The sequence below is a fragment of the Halichoeres trimaculatus genome, unplaced genomic scaffold (assembly GCF_033239565.1).
Source record: "Halichoeres trimaculatus isolate MK-OKI-2021-1 unplaced genomic scaffold, fHalTri1.1 fHalTri1_scaffold_2, whole genome shotgun sequence".
Classification (NCBI taxonomy): Eukaryota; Metazoa; Chordata; class Actinopteri; order Labriformes; family Labridae; genus Halichoeres; species Halichoeres trimaculatus.
The window spans coordinates 19075909-19096045 of NW_027437180.1; the positions used below are offsets into that span (position 1 = coordinate 19075909).

The 20137-nt window shown below is 38.7% G+C and overlaps 1 protein-coding gene across 1 annotated transcript in view; it reads left to right on the top strand.

The window, feature by feature from the left end:
- Nucleotides 1–20137, top strand: part of LOC141786862 (protein phosphatase 1 regulatory subunit 29-like) — a 265322-nt gene that overhangs the window by 132090 nt on the left and 113095 nt on the right. Inside the window, exon 3 of the mRNA XM_074665295.1 lies at nucleotides 10396–10474. The gene's annotated coding sequence lies outside the window, so the exon portion shown is untranslated. The remainder of the gene's footprint in view (nucleotides 1–10395; nucleotides 10475–20137) is intronic.

The window sequence follows — 20137 nt, forward strand, 5'->3', positions numbered from 1 at the left end:
TCTGAAATCTCAAATACTTTAACCCAGCCGATTTATTCCTGAGAGGAGAGCAGATATTTTCTTCATCCTCCATATAATGTCTGCTCACTAATTGTCTGCTTGCTGCTGGTGTTGTTTGAAAATACAGAGTGATGTGCAGGCATACTTTACTAGCAACTTTGAATTGACAAGCAGTAGACGTTTCAAAATAAAAGCATGCCTTGGAGAGAAAAATGTTTATATTTGTTGATACTTTCTATCAACTCAGTTTAACCAATCAATGGATAGATCCAGCTAAGTGAACAACCATTAACACCATTAAAGCAATGCAATTACATTGCCGCCAAATAACACAGCCACAAAATCCACACTGTGCTGGCTATCTGAGTGGGAGTGAATGTCCGATTTTTGGTTTGGGAAAGTGATCATAATGGTGAGGCAAGAAGAGCATTTTGTTAAACTATTTTAGCTCTGTGCAGTTCTGAGCAGCATGCTTCCATCTCAGCATCATTTGGCCTGGGGCTTGACTGTTTGCACAAAAGTGCTGAATAATGCATGTACTAAACAATTTGTGAAGTAAGAAGCCCGCTCCATGGGAGGGGATAAAGACCAGAGAAACCAAAAAGCATTCCAAAAACTCATGTGAAAGAGCAAAGAAACTGGCTACATGCTAAAACCTACAAACTAGATATTTTGTGTGTGTGTGTGTGTGTGTGTGTGTGTGTGTGTGTGTGTGTGTGTGTGTGTGTGTGTGTGTCATTAAATCCTCACCTTTGCTTGCCATCTCCTGACTTGTTCAAAAGACTAAAGCGGTAGAGATTAATGGCTGAGCTCTAATTTGCAAAATGAAGACATTAAAAAATGAACCTTTTGTGCTTAATTTTTTCACAGACTTCAACTCTGTAGTTAAATTTCAACCTTTCTTTTGTGCACAGTCTTTAAGTCCATTGTTGTATTTTTCAGTCCATTTCCCCACCATTTTTTCTAACTAACTTCATCTCACTACCTGTCTTCCATCTCCTTACACTTGGCTGCAGTCCCTGTTCTCATATTGTGATATCCCTGCATGACAACCCTAATTTCCCCACCTTACACTCCGTATTTCCTCTCCTTTAGTAGCATATGGCATGAGGTCTCCCAGCCAGCTCCCTCTGGACAGCGAGTCGTGCCAGTCATGTTATGTACAGAAGGAGTGTGGGGGGGGGGTCAAGGGAGAGCTCGCAGAGAGGAAGCTCAGTCACGACTGAGTAATGGATGGAGGAAGAAGAGGGTGGGGCGGATAGATATGAAAGAAGGTTACCAGGAGATCAGTGATATGAAGTCATAGAAGAAAAAGAGGTTAGTGGAAGGCCAGGTGGAAGGAGGGCAAATGTAGGTTATGAAAAGACAAATAAGACATTTGGTAATATTAAGAGGAAAAAAGGAGGAGAAAGGGGAAACTGAGTGAGGCAAAATCACTGAAAAACACCTCAGTTTAGCAGCAGAGATGAAAAGACTCAGGAGCTGGTTAAAAAAAAAAAAAAAGGACAGCCAACATATAGAACAGGGTCATGTGGGTAGAGCAAACCCATTGAGGCACATTACACTGCTTTCAATTGCCTTGATGGGTATTGATCTGCACATCAGTGATGGTTTCATGGGGTCACTGGTTCCCATTACATCTAAAATGCTCATGGACGTCTGTAAAAACTGGCCCTTGTATCTTGCTTTTATTTACCACCATCACACTGACCCTCTGTCAATCACAAGTTCAGTCAATGCTTAAAGGCCAAATTACTCATCTTCAGTCTACACTGGGGCTTTATTAGGGCTGGGTTGTCTGCCTACAAAGTGTGGGATGATCTGAACTATCCTCTAACACATACCTTAACCTAAACATTCAACAGACTGGTGGATTCTTATTTGAAAAGTTTTATTAAAAATACTTTTTTTCCCCCTGTAAAACTCCTGAACCATCTGTGTTATGTGAAACTAGAGCTGTCTTTGGTAATTATATTTGTGGCTCACGTTTTTTAAGTCCTGTTAAAAGCTGCTTGATTTAAAGAGACCCAGAGGCCACTGAAAATGAACCCAAGGGCTATTCATCGCAATTCATTAAAAATCAATATGATGTGTTACCAGTTTGTGAGCAGTTAAAAAGCAGTCATGGTCCGAGACAGCAGGAAAATATGCAATTTTTCCAGAACCTTACATTTTACACTCTAGAGAATCAAACATTGTCTAACTTTTTCAAATAGCCACAGTCTTTGGACATCTCCAAACTCAAGTCAGATCAAGCCATCTTTACTGTTATATAACCTCGCACAAGCTTTACTGCTGAACAAGATATCTATTCTTACCAGTCTTATTAAAATAGTGGGCCTTAAAATCACTGACTCGGGTCCTAAATAAAGTTTCACTCCAATTGCTTAAAACCAAAGTCCTGATGTCTGTATCGTTGCAGCATGAAAAGTGAAGCCAATACCTCAGTGCTAAAAGCTGCAGTTTCATATTTGACTGGAGGCTGGCTGCAAAAGCCAAAAAATCCCTATAAGGTCAGAGAAAAGGCGACATTTACAGCCTGTAATTATGAACAAGACAAAACACTTAATGTCCATTTTACGTTTCTTTTATACACTTCTGAACAAAGTCTTGAGGCTCAGGGAAAAATGAAACAAATTTCCATTTTGCACTGGTGGATCATAAACAGGCTCTAAGTTGAGCTCCAAAATGAAGAAAGAAGAAATTGTAACAGACCAAAGAAAGAAAGCAGTTAATTCATTGATTCAAACTTAAATAGCTGGTCATAAGAGTAAAACCATAGTCATAGATATTAGAAAATCTTTGCAAAAATCTGTATTTCATTAGGAATTCACACCCTAACAACCTCCGAATGGCAAAGGTGAAAGGAATTCCTGTCTTTGAAAGTGGCAGGATTGTTGAACTGCGCAAGCAAGGCCTCTTGCAAAAGATCACAGTATAAAGGCTAGAAGCTATCAATGGATTCATTTAACTGGGGCCCCAGTCCAGTTAACTGACAGTTGTGTGTTTTGTAATTGTTATCCAGAAGGCTTAAATCCAGCTTTAGCTCCACTTCCTTGTCTCTGTTTTAAGGAAACCAAGAACCAGGATAAGTCTACATATATAATGACGTCTCTGAGGCTACATAGATAGATAGATAGATAGATAGATAGATAGATAGATAGATAGATAGATAGATAGATAGTTAGTTAGATAGATAGATAGATAGATAGATAGATAGATAGATAGATAGATAGATAGATAGATAGATAGATAGATAGATACTTTATTAAACCCATTGGAAATTCAAGGACTACAAAGACTACATCATTGCATTATATGTAGTCCATGCCCCCCCCCCCCCCCCCCCCCCTTCACCAAAGACATATTTTCTAAACCTCTTTTTGTTGATTGGATGATTGGATATTCAAACTGTCAAAAACTTCAAGTTAACCCCTATTTGTGTTGGTTTTACTGTAATGTTGTTCATCATATTAAAGTAAGAACACTGGATTGAAAGGCGACCACAGTAGGATCATTTTATGGGTTCATATAAAGGTTTATTGAATAACATCAATAACCACACGGGATAACAAAGAGCGAGCAACAGACATGTTAGGATGTTAGTTCATCTGGGATAAGGGTCATGCTATACGTTGAACTAGCACGGAATCTGGCATGGAACATCTTTTCCTTTTTTTACCCACATACAAACACCATGACCTAACTGTATCTGACCAGTTGCGATTATTTTATATCTTAATGAAAAATATCACATCAATGAGCTTCAGAGATTTTTCTTTACCTTTAAAAATAGGCAGAAAGAACATTCATTTACATTAGCAGCTGTTTGATCATATCCCATGGTCTTCATCAGGATTTATCTGCTGCGCTCCAACCAGGTCGTGGTGTTTCTTTCTTACTAACTAAACCAAGTACTCCCCACTATTCAACCTGTGTTCTCTTTTAACCCCCAAGACACTCTTGTGACTTCTTTGGGTCACTGTTACTCAGGATTTTATTTCGAAGGCTTTGCTAATCAGAGCAAAATTAGAGCTTTTATGGTACCTAGGTGTTCGGTGTTGCTCAGATCCAGGCAGCGACAGATGGTGGCAGGTCAAAGAGTCGGTTTGCATCCTGCAGATGCCAGCTTGCGGTTTTTATTGACTTAACATCGGGAAATGGCAGACATTTTTTCCTCGCACTGAGGGCCAATTCACCCACAGAGCCAAAGACATCTGTTCTTACAAAGGAGCACATATTGCTGCTGTCCTTTTCAGACCACCAGGGTGCAAATTTTGGGGTGGCAGAATGAAGATGTTAGACTTTGACTGGTATGCCGGGGTGGGAAAAGCTTTGCCCCTCAGCAAGTCAGTCCATCAACTAGAAAAGCTGAATGATATGAAACCTATGAAGCAATTTTGATTCTGAGAGGAGAAAAAGTGGGTGTAATGGCACCAGGCAGTGTCATTACTCGGCCATCAGTTTTTTTTTGTCCTCTGTGAACAAAAGATACAACCTTCACACCTGTCCTTAGTCCTAGATACTGACACTTGGTCATCATTCAAAGACATTATCTATATTTGGGTACTCTTATTGATCTCTTAATCATGGTCGGGTGTGTTTTAAGGCATTCTCTTGGGCCTCTCTTCTTTTGAACACATTTAGATCCTGTAATGGGCTGTTGTCCAAGTTTAATGCTAAAAATCCTTGGTTAATTTTAGAAACTATATGTTGTAAATGAAATCAATAATTCATGCAAAAAATCTTACATCTTTAATGAAAGTATTGGGCCATTTGATTTTCCTAACCCCAAAAAACCCACCTTACCAGTCTACCTCCTCTTTGACCTTACTCCAAACATATTCAATGGCAGAGACAGTTGCTCTGAACATGCAATGCTGCTGAGTGGGTTGACAATGATGTTTTGCTGAAGCTAAGTCAGTCATTGATTTATCTTGTTAGTTATTTTAATGTATACCAACTAATTTTTTTAGTGCTGCTATGTGTCAGCCTATTAGTCATTGTTTTTCACAGCTGTGTTGGATGACATAGGAATCTTGAGTCTTGCAGTCAATGCACTGAGTTTCATTGTGCATATGTGACATGGTTGAGTGTTGGTATAAGGATCATTAGCATGCAAGCAGTGATTTATGTTTGGCCACATTACCGATAAATGAACTCACAAATCTCTGCAGCTCAAACCTCCAGTGCTTCATAAGAGTCTGGATATTGCCTTAGGTTCTTGTAGGTTATTTATAGTGCATTGATAGTGCACTTGTCATAGTTGTATACTGAGAATGGCTAAGGATTCAGAGCGGTGGATTCAAATAAATCACATACAATCATGGAACTTAAATAGACCTTCATTTAATCTTGACTTATCTCAGTTTCAAATGAAACATTTGTCCTTGTTCTTTCCACACTGTCCCATTGACCATTCTAAATGAGTATGGTTCTTCACAGTGTTATAGGTCAGATGAAATGAATAATCATTATTTAAGAGTAGCAGTGGTCTCAGAGATATGGATTCTCTATACACTAATGGTGCACAAACTGTCTTCTCAACAATTCTTCTGGTACATCCAGGCCAGTGTTGCTGTTGATGCACTGGTCTGGGTTTTAGCACCATTGGTCAGTGTTGTTAAGTTACGTGTCTATTTCTCACCCTGGTGAAACCTTGTGGTTGTTATTGACCTTTGACCTGCTCTGAGAATGGCTTTCCAATGTTTTTAGTCAATGTGAACCAGTAACAAGTGGGGGTGCACTCAAAGTCTGAGATATCTCAATGCCTTCCCTTTGTGTTAATCTTACAACACAAAACTGAGCAGAGCTCAGTAACCGGCAGTAATCTAGGTTTCTGTGTTGCTGTTGATTAAGTTTATGTAAAAGGCCACCACTGGTAACTAAAAGGTTAATAGTAAGATTTAAAGAAGATGCATGAGTAAATACAAGCGCAAGATGGTGTAAAATAAGGTCAGTTCTGCTTTAAGACGCAATGAGGGATCTGTTTAGTTGGACTGCCTCACTACCTTCTGGCCTGGAGTCTGGCCAGCACTACTAGCAGCTGGTGCTACGACATATCTGTGGGCCAACGTGACAACGAGCAAAGTATCAGTTTTTACAGTAGTTTAACTCTTTTAATTAATTCCTCACAGCCCCTTTATTATATATATATATATATATATATATATATATATATATATATATATATATATATATATATATATATATATATATATATATATATATATATATATATATATATATAAATAAATACACAAAGGTACATGTTTTAGTTTTAATTTTGAATATTTTGTAAATCCCTAAAATCCCTCAAACTAGCTGTGTATTATCTCTGCACAACTCGTGTCCGAGTCTCCAAAATCCTGTTATAAATGTTTTCTATTATCCAAAATTCCAACAATGAAGGTTTTAAGTGATTTTCAAAAAAGATCAAATCAAAATTCTGTTGTGTTGTAGACTGTACTAATTTGAGGTATCCTTGATGTTTAATCTGTTTATTGAATATGTGGACAGTGGGAATGTTACATCTGCAGTTCCATCACACAAGGTACTACTGACTATGCCTTTGTTCCACCAGCGCAATTTGTCAGCAAGATCAGAGCAGTAATTTGGCTTAACATTGTAGAATAGGTTTGTTCTATTAATGGCATCCCCTGTTGCAGGACAACACAAATGTTGTCCTGATATGTTGGTAAAGTTACCAACTCAGTTACTTAAAAACAACAACAACAACATAAAAAAGATCCAGGTAAAAGCTCAGTTATGCAGTTCTGAATTTCACTTGAAATAAACCAGTTCATCATTTCCTCTTTTCATTCAGAGCTGTGCTTCAGCATCCCATCAATTATTCACTTGAATAAAGTAAAGAGAATCAAGTCAGTTTGAATTTAAAGGAGTTAGAAAGAGAGGGAAAAAAGAAAGCCACATGACAGGAAAGCTGTAAGCAAAAAAAGAAAAAAAAAGAAATAGATGGCTTGGTGATGAGTTGACAGGCAGCAAATTGTCAAGAAACAGAAAAATAAGGAGAAAAACGATAAATGCCAAGCAAGAAAATACTTAATGAGCAAAAGATGAGCAAGAGACATTGGGGTGCACATGAGAGACAGAGAAAGAGATGATGGCAGAGTTATCCCTGAAGAGAAAGCTGTTCTGTCAGATATGATCAAAAGAGGCTTTATGTGAAGAGTTTGAAGGGAGAGTCGTGCAGCAAAACACATCATCCCTCACAGCTAGGGGAGAAAGCAAAATGGAGGAAACATGACAAATCAGCAAAACACAATTTAAAGAAGCTCCTCGCTCAGCCTGCCTCTATGATTGTTCTCTTCTAATCTCTGCCACCCATCTCAAATGCTTTCTGTTTGCCCATGTCTCCTTTTTGAGTCTCTGGTTCTTTCTCTGTCGCCATCTCCCTCATCTCCATCTCAGAAGACTTATGCTTTTTCTCCATGTGTATCCAACCAACCTGCTCTGCTTCACCTCCGCTCTGCTCAGTGGGGGGATGAAAATGAATTATAATTCCCATTAGAAAAAACAAGCTTTCGGATGGTAATCAAGATAAATCCAGGCAGGAGTGATGCTATCAGCAGCAAATCGTGATTGTTCACTGAGTACTTAGGAGCCAGCAGAGTGTTTGAAAATAGAGATGAGGTGCTCCCAAACTTCTTATCATGTTTCTTTGTGAAAAGTGGAAGGGAGCATCCACCAGTGACGACAGTTAGGATTACAGGAACAGAATCCTAATGGGACAATTACACAGACCAATGATAAGAAAGCAACCTGATCCTGTAGCTTTCCAAATCATGGGGAATTCACAAAGAGAAAAGATCATCATCTGTAAAGTGTGATCTTATTTATTTACATATTTAAGTTTATGGTTCTCCATTGCTTCTTGATAATTTACTCCACGAGGTCATGTCCCTGGTTCCTAAATGCAGTTTACTCTGCATGAAGTGGCTTGTGTGTCAACACACGCAGAAATACGTCTTTTACACCAAACATGGAGCTAGCAGAATTCACTGAAACACAACTTGTACCTTACTTTGTCCATAGAAGAAACCTATATGTGACGTGACACCCCTATCTTTCCACAAATCCCAAGAACAAACAAATCCGGATGAAGTTAAGCAAAGCAGTAGTGTATATAAACTCCTACTCTCCTGTTTAACATGCTTTGTTTATAGTGATTCTTCTGACAGTCGATCCACAAGACAACAATCCAACTATCAAGGCATCAAAATCTAAACTAAATATTCCATATCTCACCATATCTCACACTAGATGATCCATTGGCAGTGGTGCAGAGAGCGGGGATTTTATACTTGTAATATCTGTCCTATCTAATCCACATGCAGGAAATATGTTTGGATGGACCAATCAGAAACAACACTTGTTAACAGCACACACCAAGCCTTCAGATTAGTAGTTAAGAAGACCTGAGGCAACTTTGCCAGACTTGAGGGCTTGCCTGTAGTTGGTGGTAAGGTTAAATTTTCCATTTGTCAGGGTTTAACGGGAATCCCCCGACAGACCTGCGTCTCGTGCATGAGGCATTTTTCTATCTGTGCATGTCTAGTTCTGTTTAGTTTGCCCAAACAAAACTAGACATGCACAGATCGATCGGCTGGCAGATTGATCTGTGCCGATTTCCTTAATTTTGGGAGATCAGTGATCTGTGATCAGTGATCGGCCCATCCCTACATATGAAACTGATCTTATACACCTCCAGTAAGGTCTGACAACCAGCCATTGTTGCTTTTTGCTGTGAGACCTAAAACTTAGGACACTTTATTGGTTGTTAAAGTTAAAACATAAAGATTTTATTGTTTCACGAGTATTGTTTAATGATTTTCAATAAAATAAGATTGGAACATTGAAGGTATATGCAGTCAGTTATGAAAATAATAAAAAAAAATCGGTATCAGCCCAAATTTGTATCAGCAAGTCAGGCTTTCTAAAGATTGTAATCAGTGATCGGCCAGAAAAGTGTGAACGGTGCACCCCTAAACAGAACATCATTTTACATGTAGAGTCATGAGTTACAGAACCAACTATTTTTATTTTTATTTTATTATTTTTTCTTTTATTTGGAGCATAGCCCTCAAGACCATGGCAGTAAACTTAGGTGGCATGGACTTGTAAGTCTCTCCTTCATTGGACACAGGTTTGTTAACCCGTCATCCTGCTTGCTTTGACATTTCCCCAGTGAGGGGGAGTCAAACTCAATCAGATTCCTTGTAATTTTTTGCAAGTCAGGCTATGTGTGATTGACTTCCCCAGGATGTTAAATTCCAGTTAAGAGCACAGGAGGAGAAAAGATGAAAATCAGCAGTGGCTCAGATTTTAGATTACCCTCCGTTGACTTTGCTGTTTTGGGCTTTCCGAGCATGGAGAATTGCTCGCTATCTGATGTCAGCATTAATTTCCTTTTATCCAGAAAACTATCACAGCACTTTTATTTGATAAGAAACTTGAACAGAATCCTGTTGTAAGTCATTGTCCTCGTCAGCCATGATGAAGAAAAGATTAGGGTGACCCCAAATTCACTCATCTTCTAAAGAGTAGTCCAGTAACAGTTTTGTCCGCAGAGAGAGCAAAGTAGGACTCAATTTCTGCAATACCCACATAACCCTGCACAGTGTAAGCATAGCTCTCTATCATTTGCTAATGAACATTTCCAGTGGAATTGAGGAAAGTGAAGACAGATTGTTTTCCTTTTCAGCCCCAAAGTTTGCCAGCTGGTATGAAACCTGAGGGCAGCTGGGCGCCTGTCCAGCATACAGTAATAAAGAAGCCCAATTTAAAACTTGTACTTCCTCAGCTTTGTTTGTCTACATAAACTGCTACTGCTGCTGGTGAATTAACATCAAAGACATTATATTTAGCGCAGCAAAAATACCTCAGACTTGGTGCTTTTATCAACCCCCGAAACTGTGCATTGATGTCAATACTGTCATCAGTCACTGGTAGATGGCCAAATGGATGATTGCATGCAAATCATTCATAGCACTAATAACATTTGAGTAACTGATTTTGTAAACACAGCTTCGGACTATGACTGATGGGAGTTTTACAACTTGTAGTTTTAAACCCATTTTTCTGGGAGGCTTTTCAGCTACCGCCTTGCCCCAGCAGACAGTGGACGGCTGACATTCAACCATCCATCTTTCCTCTGTAAATCTGCCTTCGTCCTCCTTTCCCATCTATAAAGAAGGCAGAAACGTTTATCATTGTTCACTCCAGGTACATAGATTGTAAAAAGTCTAACTTCCTGAGGTTCTTGGTTTTGTGATGAATGTGAAATGCTTTGTATTCTTGACTTTACCACCATGCTTTTTGCAATCCATTTTCCCCTGTTTATCATGCTTCTTTTATCTGTTTTGTTTCCTACAGGTTCCCATTACTTGCATTGCTGTTGGTCAGGACAGCTGTCAGCAAATGCTATCAAATCTAGATGATTCTATGCACACAGGTAAGATCATACAAACACTTTTTCATACCAATGACACAATCTCAATCTAAAGTTAATGAATATCACAAATGTTGCTGCTTTTTGAGTGGCCCTGAGTTTGAAAATATGACTTATTTGGGCCAAAAACACTAACCAAACACCCAGCTTTATTGTTTAAAGTCCAGCGTTTAATCATCAACTAGGCTCAGCTATCACAGCAGACCTTTAAAAATTGTACTTGTGAGCAAAATAGATGAGTTTTTGGTCGGACAGGTCCAAGCAAACTCATTGTTCATTTGTAAGAAATCATTTTTTAACCATTTAAAATTACTTCATTCAATTTGTTATGAAGAGAAAATAAAAAAAGCACTGAAAACTTAGAAACTTTCATCACTGGAGCAGTATTTAAAAATGAAAACCCCAAGCAATTTTTTTGTCCAAACTATGAACATATTGTCATAATTTGAATCAATCAATCAATCAATCAATCAATCAATCAATCAATCAATCAATCAATCAATCAATCAATCAATCAATCAAAATATACAGCCCCAAATCATTAAAAAAAATATTATCTCAAGACCCTCTCCTAAAAGCTGCAGCTGGAGTCTGGCAGCACCACAGCAGGCCAGTCCAGAGGAACTAGACAAGCTGACAGACTCCCAAAAAGATCCATGGTTAATAACTTTACCGGGACATTAAGATGACAAGTGTAGAAATTTTATTCTGTATTTTATAGGCAACCATTTTAGAGATGCTAACACTACAGGGATGTGCTCCCTTCTCTTAGACCCAGTCAGTACCTGAGTTGCAACTAGTTGTGAGCCAGCTGAATAGTCCTCATATGCTGGTGCAAGTGGTTGTTCTTAGTTGGTTCAAATCATGTTCTTTCTAAGAACCAGTTTGGTTTTCCTTTGGCAAAGAGCCAAGTTGGGGCCACGTCATTGCGCCACCGTAAAACACACGAACATGAGGTAAAAGTGGTACCCTGTCATGTAGATAAGATAAATAACATATGGCCATTCAGTCTGTAAGATAAAATAATAAGGTATAGACCTGATCTACAAGAGACAAGACATTGCTGCTTTAACTTATAATTCATTATAAATTAGTAAAACGGCAACAAAACAACAGACGACTCGCTCAGCAGCTTTCCTTTTTTAGAATGGCTGATTGTTGGTCATGGTAACCCCAACCCAGGCCCCAGGGCCCAGGCCCCCTACGTAGTTGGTGATTGGGACTGTTCTAGTAAAGAGTTGGTGCTTGCTAAGCACTAGTTTTGAGCTCCTGGAGCTAGTTATTTGTCTGTGGAAACACAAAGAACTAGAGCTAAGTCAGGCACTGGTCTGGATCTAACACCAGCACCAGTTTCGTAGAAAAGGGCTAACAGACTTGTTGAAACATCTGGTTAAAGGAGAGTTTCAGTAATCTAGCCTGGAGGCAATGGAAACATGGGCTAGTTTTTCTGCATTGCTCTGAGACAAGATGTGTCTGGTAATTTCTTAATGCAAATGTCTTGGCCTTCTGCCTTTGTCTGTAATTACACCACTTATTACAAGAGCTCTTGCTGAATTCAGTTTAGAAATAGAAGAAGTGATTAGTAAGTAGGCATTAGGTCAATAGTCAGTGAATTTACATGCACAGTTCTCTCAAGCTGCAGTTATAGGTCAGTTGAGCTACTTAATTGGACCACTGTCCTTGTATACAAGAACTTGGTCGCAATTAATTTGCTTGTTTCTATTCCCCCCCCCCCCTCCCCCCCCCCCCCCCCCCCTTCAAGTTGACAAATGTTGGATGTTATGCAATGATTTCATGGACAACACAGCTCCTTACATTTTGTAGGTACAATGTACAAGTTCTTCTTCTGTCTTCTTTACTTCCATTTCTCCTCCTCTGTTAGGGGATGGCCACTTCTTCAATACTTCTGTGCATTTATACTGTTTGACTTCTGGGTCAAAGCCTGGGTGTGAATTGTGGAGATTGTTCTGAATGCCTGAGCCACTTTAGGTGGATTGAGATGTGTATGTAAAAGATGATATCTACCCTAAACAGCATTATCTAGGCATCAAAGGCCAACAAACTCAGCTCAGTGTGATTCCAGACAGACTCACATGTTTTTGTGTATTTTTAAAGTAAAGCTTTAGTTTGACTAACAGAGTAAATTGACTTTTTCCACAGCATTTGACTGACTCTTTTTGGATTCTGTTATTAAAAGAACACTAACACTTTTTTTCTTTGGATTACATTTGATAAAGTGGCACTAGGTATATCTTTTTTTTTTTCTTTTTTAATTCATTTGTTTTACAAAGGCAAGTTGGCTGAGTGATAAGCTGGGTCCATGACAAGCGTGGTCAGATCTATGAGTTGTGACTGTGGGGACGCTACACTACCCTAAATTTACATTGTCACATGACATTACTTTCTGTGTTGGAAGATATTCAGACTTTGGAAATAAGCAAGTATCTTCTAATATTTACACACTTTTTAGAGAAAGTCAACACAAAAACAACTCTGATAGTACATGAATTATTTCACTTAGCTGACAAGGTAATGGCATATTTCTGAAATTAATCAACAAACCTATCAAACCCCTACAGGCACAGGGTGTGCAGTATGCAGAGGGGGAGTAGCAATCTTGTTAATATCCAGGGGTTAAAGTGGGATTAGGGTAGTGAGGTGTATAATTATGCAAAGTCAATTTGGTGATGCTACGGAGCATCATCAGTCTTTAGTTTAAAACTAATGAAGGCCCTCTAACAACAGCCTGCCATGTATCAAACCAAACACGATCATTACACTACATTATTTACAACAGACTGCAATTGCTTGCTCAGCTGTGCAACCTTCACACAAACTTTTTAATGAAGTAAAAAGTTTAATTTTCATTTTGGGAAACTACCATGCAGTATACCTTAATCACCCAAACTCAGTTCGACTTATCGAAACAGCCGAGGGCTTCAGAAATCCTGCTTGTTTTTTGGAAAAATGTCCCTTTAAATTAGATTTCTGAATGAATACACTATACCCACATGCTCATGCACATACAGGAAGAGAAAGACATGCTTCTATGGAGACATGTCAGAGTTGGAGGGCTGCTCCTGGTGTAAGGATAGCTCTGCAGTGCCCAGAAATGAGTCTGATAATTCAAAGCAACTCCTGTACTGTGGTCACAATTGGCAATTGAACAGTTTATTTTCAGGTCATCATCAGTTACCAATATGATAATGTAAATTAGGAACCCTGAGATTTCTGTTGCTCTGAGAATGAACATCTGCTAACAGTGGAGCCAGTTTAGGACAGCCCATTAGGAGCTTCAAGTTTAACGGGATAAACCGTCTTTCAGATTAAAAGTGTTTGTTTTGCGTATTAATCATTTAGTAATTAAAGCTTTATTTATAAAGCACTTCTTTAAACACTACTATAAAGGGCTTCAAAAATAAAAACGCAAGGGCTGACAGGTTTTCCAGGCCTCACTACTTCGTGGACTTGCTTTTTGTGCCTCCATTTCCAGGACTCATATTTCCATTCATTCATTCAGTCTCCTAACCATGCCTGTTTTAACCTTTTTTTGTCCCCTTTTCTCTCCCTGTTGGTGCTGCTAAGTCCCTCCTCAGCATCACTTTTTGAGTGTAAGTGTATTCAGTAGGACTCCTTGGATAATGAGGGGCTGCCTTAATCGCAGCTGCACTGTTGAGAAGATGGAGCAGAGAGGCAAACTTTGTAAGAGATGGAGTCATGGATGATGAAATGGAATGAGAAGCCATTCTCAGTTTATTGAGAGAGCAAAGGGGAAAGCAAAATGAGTGGTTGACTGGTATCAATGTGGATAGCAATGTGATACCAATATCACTATGATAATACTTTAAAGAAAGAGGCGCAAGAATAATTTTACATCAAAGGAATTATGTAGTTTTAAAACTTATGGGTTTTTGATCCCAGAATTGGAAATTCTTTCCTTGTAAACTTAGGTTTGTGAAAAGAATACTATTTTTTACACCGCAGTTCTTGTCTTATAACCGATAAACCAGGATAAATTTTCTCATATATAAGTACAGGGTATAAGTACAATACAATGAGATAGCTCATTAAATCAGATCACACTTGATTATGTATCAAATTTACCATGATTTAATGAGAAATGAGGAGGGAAACACTTTTAAAACCATTTGTGTAACAATGTGTTTCAATCTGGTCAGACTCCTAAAAAATCTGGCTTTCACAACGCCAATTCCAAACAAACAACAAACTGGGATGCTATTTAAAGCGATCACAATTAAAACATAATTTAATGATTTGCTTATTAAAATTATATAGACTGAAAAAAATGGTCAAATCAGTACCTTAAGTTTTAAATCCAGGAAATTTCATTGCACAATGATGATTATACTGTATGTGCTTGTTTTGAATTCGATGCATTTGAAAAGTTAGATCAAGGACAACAAAACCGAAAAATGTGTTTGTTTGTTTGTTTTTTATGGTGCTGATAACAAGATTCACTTCTATTTGCAGCATCTTGGATTGCAATAATTTGAAAAAGAGCAATATTAAATGAGAGTGCAAAAGAAAACCAAGCAGGAAAGGAGGCTTTCAGCAAACAGAGAGATGCTGATTACATGTCAGCAGATAATTTCAGTCACTGGACCTGGACAAAAACCTTGTTAGAATGTTTTGTTACCAAAGCTCCACAACACCAATTTTCTTTGCAAAAGTAAAATAAACTTTTTAAAATTCAACAAACCTTATCATTGAAACTTGAGTTTGATAAATATTTGTTTACTGTTAAAGTCAGTCTTTTCACATTTCATGCGTCCCCTGATAATTGTAGGTGAGATGCCAATTTTAAAGGTAAAACAAAACTCCTGGAGTGAGATATGACACACATAGACAAAACATATCTGGGCATAAATGTATGTGTGTGTTTGACAGGTAAATTGAGCCCTCTCACTCTGCACCAGCAACAAATTGCCCATACAGTCGGTGCATCTCCTACAAGAGGCTCCTCTCAGCACTAATAGTCTATCAAAGTCCACGGCCTCTTGTCTCTCTGTCACCGCTTAGTTTTTCAATGTACCTTTCTTTGACCTTCCTTCTCTTTCATCCTCCTCTACCAGCCTGTCTCTTTTTTTGTTCCAGAGTACTTTAAACTTCATAGCCTCTGGCATTTTTCTTTTCATTTGCCATCTTTCCTCACATTTTTTTCACATCACCTCTCCTCCTCTTGTCCATTAAGCTTGAGCCGCACTGCACCAGGCAGGCTGGGCATAATGTTAAACCGTATGAGCACACAGTGTCCATTATTTTCAGTATTGCACTCAGCCATTCTTATTCTTTTCAAGGTTTTCTTTCTTGTCACATTTCCAGTACAGTTTATAAAATCCTTGTTTTTGTACATTATGTGGAATACACCTTATATCACCATCAGCCTTCTTGGAACAAGATGAATTGACATAACACACAAGGCTTGATCAAATAAAGGACTGTAGAGCATTTTTGTCCATCTAAACCTGTACAGGTGAGACATACCACGTGCCATCTAAAACACTTAGTGCTTGCAGAGGATTACATGAACCCTAGATATGCACTGCCAAATAAATATTGCGTCTGTGACTTACATGTTTACCATGTAATGAAAGTTGGTAGTTGCGGCACTGCGTCACAAAATATGTTACACTAACCCTTTCTACACTCCACTGTCACCCCTAGATGATAGCAGCCTTCAAATTTTTACTCTTCAGCATTACTGGCACCAGCTGAACTGTCTCGACACCTGTATTTTTTTTAAAAGTGTCTCTGTTTCTGTCCCTTGTGTTCAAACATGAGAGAAAAAAAAGGAACAGCGTCAGCTATAACCTCGGCTGTTTCTTTTGTACTAGTTGGGATCAGAGATGCGCGATCCTCTTTTCATCCCTCATACAAAACATGACATACTCACTCTTAATATTCAAATACTCCATATACGGTACACTTCTTTTTAGAAACAGTTCACTGTAGGCATAAAATTCTCAATTCTATAGGAATTTGCAGGAACAAACCAAAATTGTTTTGATGCCATCAAGCAAAGAATAACCCACAGTGATCCAGCAGCTTAAAAAGTCAACACTGACTGCAATTTCATTGAAAACATTCACTGAGCAGAAGAATATGTGCAAAGTCATTTTTATTTTTCAATTTTATGAGCTTTCATATTTGCAAATGTCCCCTCATTCTTCCTCTTACTGAGAAAGAGACTCCAATATTGCACCTTCTTATCATCTTTCATTCCTCATTGCACTGGCCTTCTCTCTACACGAAACAAGTGTTTGGATGCTGTGCCAATACATGGCTTTCAGGGAAATTTGCTACCTTTTTTTTTTTTTTTTTTTTGCAAAAGCAGCCCCAGGCCATAAATCATCTTCTGGCAGTCTGTGTATGAGTATACTCACACCTCTGATGCTGTTAGTGTGTATTTGTTACTCACATCCGCCAATGCAAAGGTCAGGCTTATCCAAGGCTGTGTGCCTTTTCCAGCACCATCAGCCTCCAGTTGGAGTATTTCCAGTCATCACATTCAAGAAAGCCTCATTGAGAATGTCACTGATTAAGCTGGATGAGTGACTGCGTTCATAATAGAAAAATTTAGTTGACACGTACAATTATAGCTGATGCACTTCATGATTACAGTCTAATCAGAGAGTGAGAGAATAGTGTCTGCAGTAGCATTTCCATATTTGACATTTAACTGACACTGAGACCCAGCAGGGAGCCACAGTGTTGCTCTGAAGCCAGTAGAGCCCATTCTGCTGTCAATGCGTTATTTCAGATGATTTACAGTTTCAGTGTCCATCAGTATTCACATGTCTGGGTCAGAAATGTGTTAGAGGTAGCTGAAGGATAGGACTGAAACCAAAAATTGTTTTATTAATTTACTCAGCAAAACAAAAATGTGCTCAGCATGAATCAAGAAACAAGTACCTCAGAGCAAGTCAAGGGACCGCACAGGGTTTACCATAGACTGTATATTGAATGGACAGCTTGGCTCCGCCATTTCACATTGTACAGGTTTGAAGCCAAAATACCCCCATCACAGGCGCAGCCATTGGTAGCCCTTGTGCAGACAGAGTCTGAGCAGTAGAGACTGTGAGGGATTCTGGGTAAATCTCAGTGGAGCTGGGTGACAAAAATAATTCTTTTTTTTCTTTTGAGAGACTAATCACGTCTTGACTCTACCTCCTGACATATTTGACAATCCCCCCCAAAAAATTCACGAGAACGGCAGCTGTCAATCATCGTTAAATGTGACGTAAAACCTTGTTATTAACCTCTTATAACTAATGAAAATGAAACTTTTCAGAAAAAAGAGGACTTGAATACAAGGCAGCCAAATGATATCCTCAAACCACCACGACAATCGGACGTGAGATTTTCTATGAGGTGTATTAAATTTTTAAAGTTTGACCACAGCCCATCTGGAATGAGCCGTATTTTTTAACCTATACTGCAGCCAGTCACCAGGGGGAGCAGTTTTTGTGGCAACCTCACTGCAAGCTGAGCAAGATGATGTCCATTTTTTTTTTTTACAGTCCATGGAATTTACTCTTTCTCTAGCCTTGATTTTGATTGATTCCCCTTCTATGAACTCACTGCTTTGCACAAGTCACTTATTCATGTCCAAGCAAAGCGTGAAGTCTTTGGTCACACATCCAAGTCTCAAGTTGTTGAGAGACAAATCCAAATGACATCCAAGTTTTACAGTGCAGTTGCAAGTCCAACTCAAGCCTCTCACAGTGTCAGTAAGTGACAACAAAATGTAAAATTCAGTCACCAAAGATATGGTCCTGACATTTAAAAATATATAACCACATTCATTTTACACTATGTATAGATAATGGAAAATCTTCAACTGTCAAATAAAATTTGAGTGTAAACAAACATGGCAGGCTACAGTATGGTTTCCAAGCTAAGTGCTTTATTGCTAGATACTTTTAGCAACCTGGAACATCCATTAAAGAAGAAATGTATTTCTTTGTCTTCAAGGCTGCCTTTCTTGTACTCCCATCTCCAGTCAGCTTCCTTTCAGAGCGTTTATTTCAGTTCACTTAGCAATCCACAAAGTGAGTGCGTAGCCACCCTCAGGGTTCCCCTTACATAACAGGATCTGATCATAAGTATTGAGCATGTGAAATAATTACAATTAAATATCTGTGTAACTGCTTTTCAGTTTCCAAGTAAATTAGGAATGTAAGATTGCTCTTAACACATCTCACGCAATTGATAAATCTGACAAGATAATCATTGCAACCATCAGAGAATCTGACCTTTACTGTATTTTGTTTAAAGTCTAGATTTGGCCCAAAATCAGCTGTGTCATCCTATAGTGTACCCTTACATTTTGATAAGCCTAAAGATTGAGCAAAGATGAATCAAATGACTACAGCTTGATCTCAGAAGACATTATTTTTGTTTAATAAAAAAGAAAGAAAAAAAAACACAGAGCAGAAACAGCAGCAATGTTTTGATGCACTGGATGTGCAGTGGTTTGCTTTTTCTGGGGTGATTAAGTGTATAACCTTAGTGCGGTAAGCATAATGAGCTAGCAGACCCTTAACGAGGTCTTTCCTTCCATCCCATTACTTAAAAGTTGCTGAGGAAAGGTTAACTAGGCTGAAATACACCCATGAGTAGGGCATTGGTGTTCTTTGGGGTGTAATTTGGGCACCATCACCATTTCCGTCCAATTTATCTAAACACTTCTCATCTAGTCCCATTTAAAAACAAAACAAAACAGCAAAAAATCTTGCTAAACTTGATTGGAGCAGCCTTTTATTGTAAGAACAAGCAGTGATCCACAGCAGAGTAACTTAGTCTTACTTAATTTGTTATGCGGAAAACTCTTTACTCACATGTTGAGAAATGAACACTATTAAATACCCAAACACAGGGGCGTTACCTTGTGCATTGCTATTATATGGCTGGTATGCCAGAAACTAGTGCACTGAGAAACCATCTGTGTTGTCTGGAATTCAGCAATTAACTACCAATACCGTTTTTTCTAAAGGCCAATTAATTGGAATAACTGTTGAAATCCCAGTTAAAATCTCAGAATTTAAGAGTTGTATGACAAACTAAGGAACAGTGAATGAACTACTCAGGATTCAACACTGACATTCTAATTTAACATTTTAAACAACGCTCACCGTGCCCAGTCTATCTACGATGACGTGTTTCACAAAAACAAGATCTACTCAAGCATATCGGCGCAACTCTCCACCACCCGTCTCTCAACACCATCTGACAGCTGACTTCTTGAGAGGAGGACCCTGGAGAAGTCATTAGGATAGCTGCTGTCCACTTTCAGGGCAGCCTCTCTTTGACTCTGTGTCTTTAACATTCATCTGGCATCACTGATGAGGTTTGGAGGACTGACCTCCTTAACCTTGCGAATAATGAACTGACCCAAACAGTTTGTTTTTGTATTGTGCCGCCTTGTTAAACGGCACTCTGAGTCTCATTTGTGTCAGTTCACCAGCACATAACCACACAGCTGTTTTGACATGGGGTCACACTGCCAGCTAATAGCCCTCTGAATTCATGATTTATGCCAGCACTGATGTCAGAGTGCATTAAATCCTGATCTGGGGTTGAATGTGTGTGCACATGTGACTGAGTGTGAGAGCATAAATTTATGGCTATCCGCCCTTCCTGCTG